Source organism: Coenobita brevimanus, chromosome 2, assembly GCF_032717465.1.
Source record: "Coenobita brevimanus isolate Jiangsu-jjx chromosome 2, ASM3271746v2, whole genome shotgun sequence".
Taxonomy (NCBI): Eukaryota; Metazoa; Arthropoda; class Malacostraca; order Decapoda; family Coenobitidae; genus Coenobita; species Coenobita brevimanus.
In genome coordinates this window covers 31,904,119-31,915,009 of record NC_136955.1, presented here as the reverse complement: position 1 = coordinate 31,915,009, position 10,891 = coordinate 31,904,119, and positions in this window count along the sequence as shown.

Here is a 10,891-nt window from a genome sequence, read left to right as displayed (position 1 = left end):
CTGCATTCGGTGGCCAAAGAAAAATATCTGCGGTACGGCAACAGGTAAAAAAGTAGGGACTGTTGAACATAATGAAATGATGGCTTCCAGGAAGGATTTCAAAAAGAGGCTTTGAATAAGTGTAGAGAGGGACGACCAGAGTGGAAGTGTGCTTGAAAGAGACACTATGGAAAAGTTTAGAAATAAAAGGTAAAAAGACAGTTTTGGTGTGAAGTGCAGAGAAAACAAGGGAAAATGAAAGCCACGAATATTACTGACGTGTGTAAAAGTGTAACAATGACACTGTGAAAAATATTTTATAAGTTTTATAGCAGCACAACATGATGATACTGAAGCCAAAAATTCTAGATTTTATGAATGACTATGAAGAAAACATGGGAAAATGGAAGAAAAATGTTTTATTCAAGTGTCAGCAGTGTCGCTGAGGAAGACCATAGCGCGTCTGAACCACGGGGTCCACTCCTGGTTCTTTAAGTGAATGCCTCAAAATTTTTACTTTATTATGTCTGTTTCTTTAATGCTTGTTTTACTTTTATTGCTACTTACCACAGTCACTTTTAAAAGGTAAAAAGCAGTAGTTAAGAATAGTAAGGGGTAATGTAACACACTCTAATAATTATAGGCCTGAAATGCAGTCATCCTATATATTAAAAATTTTTGAGTTTGATAATACTGGATATTTTAGAAGAAAAAGTTTTTCCATGTCCAAGACAGGTTGGCTTCCAACGAGGTATGTCTATGACAGACACTTGTTTCTTGCGTAAAGATATAAGTACAGTGTATCAAGGTGTGATAATGGGCAGTATAACTTTTTTATTGACTCTCTCTATGGCATTTAATTTAGTTAACCATTTTCGTTTTGAAGAGAAGAAATATCAAGGTTGAATATTCGCTGAAACTGATATTGTGTACATAGTTATGCGCTATTTTAAGGAACGAGATGACTGGTTATTAAAATGGAAGGGGACGTGCATGGTACACCCTTGTTACGTGGAGCAGGGAGGTTAGAGCAGGATGGTGTTCCTATCTCTCTTTTGTTTAAACATGCATGTAGACAATGTTTTATCTGAAATTTCAAGCCTGGAGTCAAGGGTGCATGATTGGTACGCAGAAAGGCAGAATCAGTATTCTAGCTTATGCCGATGATACTATGCTATGTGCTAATCTCCATTACAGAACTCATGAATAATTTGTATGGCACTCAAATTTTCATCAATGATAAGTGATATGAAACTTAAAATTAACAAAAGACAAAACAAAATGCATGTTCCTAGGTTGAAAGTTAAAGCAAAATTATATAACTCATTTAACTTTAAACAGCAATGAACTGGAGGTTGAAATGCTATGTAATATGACTATCTGGGACACATGTTCAGACATGATGATCATAAAGATGACAAAGATGTAGAGAAAAGTAAGTTTTATTAAAAGTTTCAGTTGCATTTTTGGAAATTTTAATGGTGTAGATATTAATACGTTTTTATTCTTTTTTAACTCTGGTTACTGTAAGCCAGACTACGGTTTGCCTCTTTTAAACCATAAGGATACATATCGGAGATCATGTATATTTAAAGCATTTGACGAGGGGCTTACAATGAAAGCTTCTTAAAACACATGACTGGAACATAGCCTATGCCAGCAACCATGTAGATGTGGCATGCCTCCTGTAGCCAGATGTTACTGAGGCAATCCATGTGGCCCTCACACAGTGCCGCTTTATTACAAAAAGGTTGATGCAATTTAATAATGTCAATTCTTTTCAAATTTAACCTGCCATCGTTTAAAAAGGGGTTTCTTTTGTAAACATGTTGTTAATGATTTTAAGTTACACTACGGAGTGGGCACATTACCTGTCACGCCTTGGATATAATTCGATCACGAATATTTTGGGTTGCAGAACTATGAAGCATCAGACGAAACCATGGAGTAATTCTTAAAGGTGAGGGAAACTTTACTTCTTTAATATATTACTAACGGCTGTTTCTTAACGTACTTTTATTATAAACACTTGTTATTATATAGAACGACGATTTTATTAGAGAATAGAAATATATATATTATATTTTAACTTGTATATGGATAATCTATAAGAAAAAAAAGAGCGCTTTGTCATTTACTTGGCTCCTGCTGCTGTGGCTGCTGTTGCCTTCCTCTGGATGATTAAGTACAAAGACCAAACGTTATATTCACAGCAAAAGATACCGCTATTATGTTCTTTATGTGAAAAGATAAACTGATATGAGGATCTCAGATGAATATCATAAGTAGTAATTTGTCCCACATTATATTTCAGCATGCAATATGTGAAGATTTTGTAATGTAGAGTATTTCTTGAACTTCTGTTTTATTCATTTTCTATGTAGTAGCAATACGAGATAAAGATTGATTGACTGATTTATTTGTTACTGCTATTACCACTACTACTACCACCACTACTACTTACTACTACTACTGCCACTAGAGATATGAGGAAGTTTCCTAGAGAGAGGTTAATTACAGGAGGAACAAGGTACAACTCATCTCAGGTAATTGATGGATGAGTAATTGCTCAAGACATTATTACTATTTACAATAATCTTTTTTTCATCTGTCCAAATGATTTTCTTACTAAAAGACGCGGGAAGGAAATTTTTTGAATAAGCTTAAAAATAAATGGAGAGTGGGTGAACAATGTTTCACCTTGCGAACACTCTGTAGTGAGTGTTAGAAAGTATATTGGCTGTATGAGTTGGGGAATTGGGCACGATAGGATTTATGCTTATTAAAAAAAAAAAAAAAATGTAACTTTATTTCCAGCAAGTTTTATGAATTTCATGAATTCTTGCTTTGTTCATTGTTGCCTGCCTGATGACATGCTGAGAGGCAAAATTACAACAATCATTAAAGATCAAAATGGGAACTGTACCTTGTTATCAAATTACAGGCCTGTGTTGTAGCGAACTATGTTGCTAAAAGTTTTTGAGTGTCATGTTTTGCAAATGTTGGAGGAGATGCTTAGCTTTAATATGTGTCAGTTTGGTTTTAAAAAGAGTTCATCAACATCTGATGCTACTTCTTAAAAAGCATCGTACATCAATACACGGACAGGGATGGTAATGTCTCCACTTTCTTCATTGATTTCTCAAAGGCGTTTGACAAAGTTAACCATTTCATTCTTGAAAATACTTTAATGGACAAGGAAATACCCCCTGATGTTGTGTTATTATTAATGCATTATTTGACAAACCAGACAGCAAGGGTTTTATGGAATGGGAAGATGGAGAGTCTCTGCAGGTAAGTTTTTAACTGAGTTCGACAAGTGGAAAAAAGAAGTTGGGGTTCACGAGGTATATGTAGAGATCACTAAGTGCAGTGGATAGAGCGGAATTAAGTGCTTGTTAGAGATATGTAAGAAGGCATGGATGAGTGAAACTGTGCCAGGAGAGTGGGAAAAAGGCTGTGATTGTACCCTATACAAAAAAATAAAAGGTGAGCGAAGGCTAGAGTGCAAGAATTACTGTGGGCATAAATTTATTGAGTGTGGTAAGAAAGATAATGGATGAATTATTATAAAGCAAAGTAAGAGAGTTAAGTCCTAGTGAATGATGGACAGGGTGGTTTAGGGGTGACAGAGGATGTGTGGATCAAATATTTACAGTAAGATCAGATAGTGGCGGAGGCTTGTGAGAAGGACTATAAGCTGTGTGTGTGGCATTTATGTGGATCTGGAAGAAAGCATATTGGACTAAGTAGACAGAGAAGGATTGTGGAAGGTTTTGCGCATGTTCGGTGTCGATGGTAAGCTGCTAGGTGCCGTCAAAAGATTTTGTGTGATGGTAGTGAGGCATCTGTAAGCGGATACAAATGGGTAGCTAAGTGAATGGTTCACGATCAGTGTGGGCGTGCGACAAGGTTGTGTGATGTCCCAGTGGTTGTTCAATATACATATGGATGGGGTGATGAGAGAAATAAAAACAACGAGTAATGGAGAGAGGAATGGCGTTGGTAATGAATGGTGATGGGATGAAATATCTCAAATTTATAGTAGGCTGATAGATGCAGTACTACTTGCAAATAACGGACAAGAACTTGGTAGACTAGTGCAGAGTTTTGCTGATGTCTGTAAGCGTCGTGCCTTTAGAGTAAATGCAAAAAGAGTAAAGTGATGGTTATTGTGGGAGAAGAATAGATTCCCAGTGTGACTTTACACCTTCTCGAACGGAGAGAGACTGGAATTGTGTGGGAGAGTTCAAATACCTGGGGACAAAAGATAGAAAAGAGAGGAAAATGTACAAAAGAGTGGTGGATAGTAGAGAGTGACACAGAGGACACATAGGAAGTAGCTGGAATGAAAGCTATGAAGACCTTGTTAACAAGGAGACAGAGGCTTTGAGTGTTGCAGCTGTGCGAGACTTACACAAAAGAGGTGTTAGTGCCGACTTTAACATATGTATGATGTGAGACTATGGTGTGGCATGAAAATGAAAAAGTCAAAGAGTAAGAGCAGTGGAGATGGGACTGCTGGAGGAATGTATGTGGAATACAGAGAGTGGGTAAGATATGAAATAATGTGATTAGTGAGAGAAGCAGTAGAGGAAGTCTGTGTGACATCAGAATAGAAGAGGGTGTACTGAGATGGTATGTGGTCATATGGGGAAAGAATGGATAACAATAGAATGGTGAAAACGGTATATCTGAGCGAATTTGAAGGAGGGAGAAGGCGGAGGTAAGCTCAAGGAGAAGGTTGGAGGGATATGGTGAATGAGTGTGTGTGAGGAAGTGAGGTATGGAAGTCGGTATGGCTAGGGAACTGATGAGATCGGAGAGCTGGCTGGATGAATGTTGAGAGGTGAAGTGCATGATCAGGGATTTGGCATCCCTTTCTAAACGTGAGCAACGTCCAAATTGACTCTGTCGAATACGTTTATGTGAAGCTGCAAAATGTGGTGAATGTTTTTGGCGTACCAGATAGAGCCAGGATTCTGGGGTCTTGAATGATGAGTGAATGGAAGCGTGGCCCATTGAACTGGGCAAATTTGGAGCTGTCTGGATCGTTGCTACTCCTCCCCGTACCTTTGGGTGGGAAAGGAGGTCCAAATGATGATGACGATGATGGTGATAGACAAGGTATTTTATCACACTTTTTTTTTTTTTTTAAGCTGCACATAGACGATTTGCTGCAAGTAATTTCAGGAGTGAGATCTGGCTATTCTCTTGGTAAATTTAAAAAAAATATTATGGCCTATGCAGATGACCTGGTAAGCTGATAACAAGTGAAACAGGGTGATTTTGATACTATATATGATAAAGCTTAAATATTCAGTGGGAAACTTAAAGCTTTGTACTTAAAAAGTCAAGTCAAAATGCATGATTTTTGGAAGAACAGAGTTTGGTAAAAATGTATGGTTGTGATTACAGATGAGTTTGATGTCGTTGACAGTTACAAATATCTAAGGCATTATTTACAGTGTAACAAAATGGATCATAAATATGTTGAGATTAAGCTGAATAAGTTTTATGCTAGGTTTGAATTTGTTTATAGAGACTTAAAGGGTGTAACAGTAGAAACTCTCAAATTTCTTTTGAATGCTTATTATCTTCCCGGATATGGATTGGCTTTATGGGATGTAAACCCTACAGCAAGGACCGAATACCTTTTACAAATCCTCCGAAGTTGCTTACCATAAAGCACTAAAGAAAGTTTTTAAACGTATCATCAGAGACACTTAACCATGATGTCGCTGAAACATGCAAACAGCTTTCTCTTTTAAGCGTCACATGGCTGGAAGTCAAGGGAGATTTTTCAGGAGAAATTTTCCAGATTCTACCCATCATCCAATCCTATGTTGCCCCATGAGGAGCATAGGAGCCCGGGGCTAGGGAAGTTGGTCCTGACATTTAAGGTGTGACTGACCAGCCTCACTCATCCCTGAGTGGCATTATGTGCTAGCAATAAACACAACTACTCCTTGGATATAAACCTTCAGAGTCTCAATCCGATTGGAGAGCTTTAATTACCCACTCTAAACCAACAGAGCGCCACAATTTGGTTATATGGTTACCAATCCCAGCGTAGTAAATGGCTTCCTGGTGCACAGGAAACCACTTGGCTTGTTACTCAGTGTAGAGTCGTCACCCATAGGCAGAAGGAAGAGGAAAGAATGAAGGAAAGAAAGACAGAAGAGGGAGGAAGTAAAGTCACCCATAGGCAGCAGGAAGAGAGAGGAATGAAGGAAAGAAAGACAGATGACGAGGAAAGAGGAAGGAAGAGAGGAAAGGGCAGACACTCAAAGCAGCACTACATCAAGTGAGTGGATAATGAGCTTTACCCCCAATTTCTGTTCTACCAAGGAAAATTTTAACTTCTAACCCTCTTCTGAAGATGAGTAGGCCTATACAATGGCTCAGAGTAGGCCACGTAATGAGGTAGCAGCATTAAATAAAAACTTTTTGGACCAAGATACAACATAAATATTCCAGATTGTACAACTGATATTATTGAAGCAAAGAATATCATGGGTACAAACTCACGAACAGTGGAGACGATAGTCTCCTATTATAATTTTTTTGTATAGAAACGGTTCGAAGTAAATAAAAAATGTTTAATACGATTTTTTACATAGTATGTCAGGGTACAGTAGATGCACAGTTGTTTAATGGATTATAATGTACTGTATGTGTGCAGTATATTGATTTTAAGTCTCAACTTTTTACTGTCTCTGTAATATTTTACTACGAAATAAAGGATGATTGACTGATTGATTGACTACTACTACTACTAATCCTAGTTGGGTGAGGGATCATGGTAGCAAAACTGATGAAAGTTGATGATCCAGGTTTCCTGGACTGCAACATGAATGATTTCTTCTTTGAAATTATAAGTTGGTTGATTATTGGAACTGGGTCCTACAAACAAATTAGAATAAGAAAGAAAACCCGTAAGTTATCTCTTGTGAATGGAAATCTTTCTTTCTGATAACATTTTGATATTATGTCAGAGAAATTTGTATCTCAGTACTGATACCATTAGCGAGTGTTCATTACAGTAATAATTTTAAATTATGTCCTTAGAACTACAGTTACTGATGACTGGAAAAGGGTTCATGGTAGACGCAGATAGTAGTATCTATCTGACTGATATAACTGAGGCTGCTTCCCCCAAGGAAAGGGGAGGTAGCCGAGACAAGACGACTTACACTCCCCATTTACTCATCCATTCAAACACATTCATTCGCATCTTAGCTCCCAAAGGGGAGAACGGACAGATCCTCACACGCACCACACCGGCACAAGGGTCCAACTGCGCAATCGCAATCAGTAGACATCCTCAGGCAGGGCTCGACAGCAGAGCTGGTTTACCCCTGCCACATCATAACAGACCCATCCCCCTTACCCGCACCTGACCTGGAAATAGCTGAGCAGACCAAATGCAGGAGAATATCCCCTCAGGGCTGGCAGTTCATCATTTATTCATTCATCAAATTTCTCTCCATTTATTTCTGCCACGCACAGCCACTCTTCCTTGCTCAACAGACATCCCTCTCGCATCCAGCGCTCTCTTCACACTGTCCATTCATCCTATTCGTGGTCTTCCTCTCAGCCTTACACCTCTCACATCAGATCTAGTTATCTTTTTCACCAAACGCTCATTATCCGTTCTCTCCATATGCCTAAACCATCGCAACACCCTCTGCTCAACTCTACCAGCCATCTCCCGAACAACTCCAGTTCTCCCTTCGGCACTTCATCATTTCTTGCACTCGATCCATTACTGCTGTTTACCACTCCACACATACTCCTCAGACACATCATCTCCATTACACTCAGAAATGTGATTGCTGGTGACTTAGAAATGGTTCATGAAAACAACAATGGGCTGTTACTTACGTTGATAGCTGGCAGTTGGACAATTGCAGTGGTAGATAACTAAGATTATATAAAATAATGTGCAATCAGTGTAAGTTAGTATATTGTTTAAAAAGTTTGATTTGCTATTTTGGAGACATGTTCAGTATTTATGGCAACTGAACTTACTGGATACACAGCACACTTTTTACTCAGTTAGCCTCCTTCTTTAGAGTCCTGTAAATGAACTGTGCTTCTCCATAATATACTACTCCTTGAAGTCAAAGAAAAAGTTATATATATACCTTTGACTCTGCGAAATGTCAGGATTTAGATCGAGTTCCAGTGTGTGTGTGTGTGTGTGTGTGTGTGTGTGAGTGTGTGTGTGTGTGTGTGTGTGTGTGAACAAATGAACCCTTATAGCGTTTGTCTGATTTTAAGTGAATTTGATGGAAGCGGTGTTGGTCAGGCAGTAAGTAACTTTGTTGTTTATTGTTTGACACTATTGTCTTTTTATATTATAGAAAAAATAGGTTAAATCAAAGGAGCTTAATGGCCTCAGTCAATGAAGGGTAAGTGTTTAAAAGGGGTGGTCTAAGAGATGTTTCATGACATTGGTTCACGCAACTCAGAGTGTTACAGCACAGGGACATCTAGAAATATATGATTACTGGTTTGTACTCAGTGAAAAAGATTATACTGTATATATATATATATATATATATATATATATATATATATATATATATATATATATATATATATATATATATATATATATACTGTATATATATATATATATATATATATATATATATATATACTATATATACTGTATATATACTGTATATATATATATATATACTGTATATATATATATATATATATATATATATATATATATATATATATACTGTATATATATATATATATATAATGTATGTATATATATGTATATATATATCTATATATATATTGACATTTGTATTTTTAGTTAGTTGTTTTCCGGGAGGGGCAAAATTAACTTCTTTTTCAACCTACACTTGATGCCACGCAAAGGAATACAGGCTTTTTTGTTGGGTGCTTATAAAGGTTACCACCCAGCGTTGTAAATTTGGTCCAAGCGAAATGGAGAAATAGAAGAAGGGAAGAACAGGAGGGAAGTAGTATATGCAAGGAGAGTGGAAATGTTACCAGAGGATGAGAAAAAGCCAGAATATAAGAAAGAAGTGGAGGAGCGATTGGGTAAATATGGATTGGAGCAGATGGAGGATGTGGAAGGTGTGTGCAAGATATTCATTAATAGAAAATCTGTGCATGTGAAATGGTGTGTGGGGTGAAAAGAAGACAAAACGGGGTGCAAGGAACAGCATGGTGGAATGAAGAGGTGAGACAGGCTGTGGCATAAAAGAAGAAAGTATATGATGAGTGGATGAGAAACAGAGGCATGGAAGAAGTTGAGAGACAAGAGAGAATTACATGTAGCGAGGAAGAGAGAGGTGAAGAGTTTATTAAAAGAGAGTAAGCAGAGAGTGGATGAGAAATTTGGAAGAAATTGTGTGAAAAGTGGAGGGAATGTAAGAAAATGTTCTGGAAAGAGGTAAAGAGAGTTAGACAGGGTGGCAAAGAAGTTAGTCGGGGAGTGAAAGATAAATATGGTAGATTACTAGTAGAGAAGGGAGAAAAAAGTGAGCAGATGGAAAGAACACTTGTAGGAATTGTTGAATATAAAGAATTAAAGTAATACGAGCATAAGTGGCTGGGGAATGGCTGGGAGCAGGGTTGCAAACTTAGTGACTTTGTTGCTAGATCTAGAGATTTTTGTTTTCATTTTGCAACATTTTTGTTTTGCGACATGTCACAAATCTAGAGATTTCCACAGACATCTAGTGACTTATCTAGAGACTTCTGAACTATTCTGTAAATTAATAGTTCACGGTATATCAAACTATAATAATATAAATGCATATTTATCTGATGACTAAGGAATTCAAAATAACAGGGAAATAAATTTTAAGAGGCAGCAGCCCACAGTACAGAGTGCTAGGACATGTCCAACTCACGTTCGTCTGGTACCCGTCCCCCGATCATCCGTACCTGATGGCGGTTTACCCAGATGAAGCCACAGGATATGCAGATTTTGCTAGGTATGAGATTTGGCACTTATGGTAGTGCTAAGCACATGTGGTATGACTTAGAAAAACAATTGCCAAGCAATTTTCTGCTATTGATCTGTGATGAGCATAATATAATTGATATAAGCTGTTTAACTTAACTGAAGTAGTGGCACGAGCATCCATACAGATGGTACAGGACATATCTTCACAAAACTCGAGTATGTATTAGATCTACACAGTATACACGACGCACTCAGTCACGAGTCTACTACGAGCCCAGAAGGAAGTGCGTTTTACTTAAAAATGGGCAAGCCACAATATTCAGAGATATTTAGGAAGAAATGGCTAAAAGACGAAAGGTACAAAAACTGGCTCCTCGAGGTCCCTGGAGATGATAGAAAATGATCTTGTAAAATTTGCAAGTATACTCTGTCTGCAAAATTGTGCAAACTTGAGAAACACAGAAACACACACAAACATAAGAAAGCAGCACAGCCTTTTAGTAGAGAGCAACAGACAGTTCTCCCATTTAAGAAACTTGGTGAAGTAAAAAAAGTGGAGGAACTCTGGCCATGTTTGACCTTTTGATCAATATTGACCTATTTGGTTACTATTGTGTAGAAAAAAAAAAAAAAAAACTATAACGATTAAAAAATTGTGTAGGGGGGAAGGAGTAATATTAGCGACTTTTGATGGAATTTTTAACAACATTTTTGCGACTTTTAAGCATGTGCATAGTGACATTTGAAAATGTGGGTTGGCAACCCTGGCTGGAAGGCGGAGGGATATGAGAAGTGAGGAAGATATCAGCCGGATGGAAGTTGTGGAAGCAATGAAGAAAGTCAAAATGGGGAAAACCCCAGAAATTGATGGAGTGTGTGGTGAAATGCTGAAGCATGGGGGAGAGATAGTAGTAGAATGGATGTGGAAGATGTCAAGATTGGCCTGGG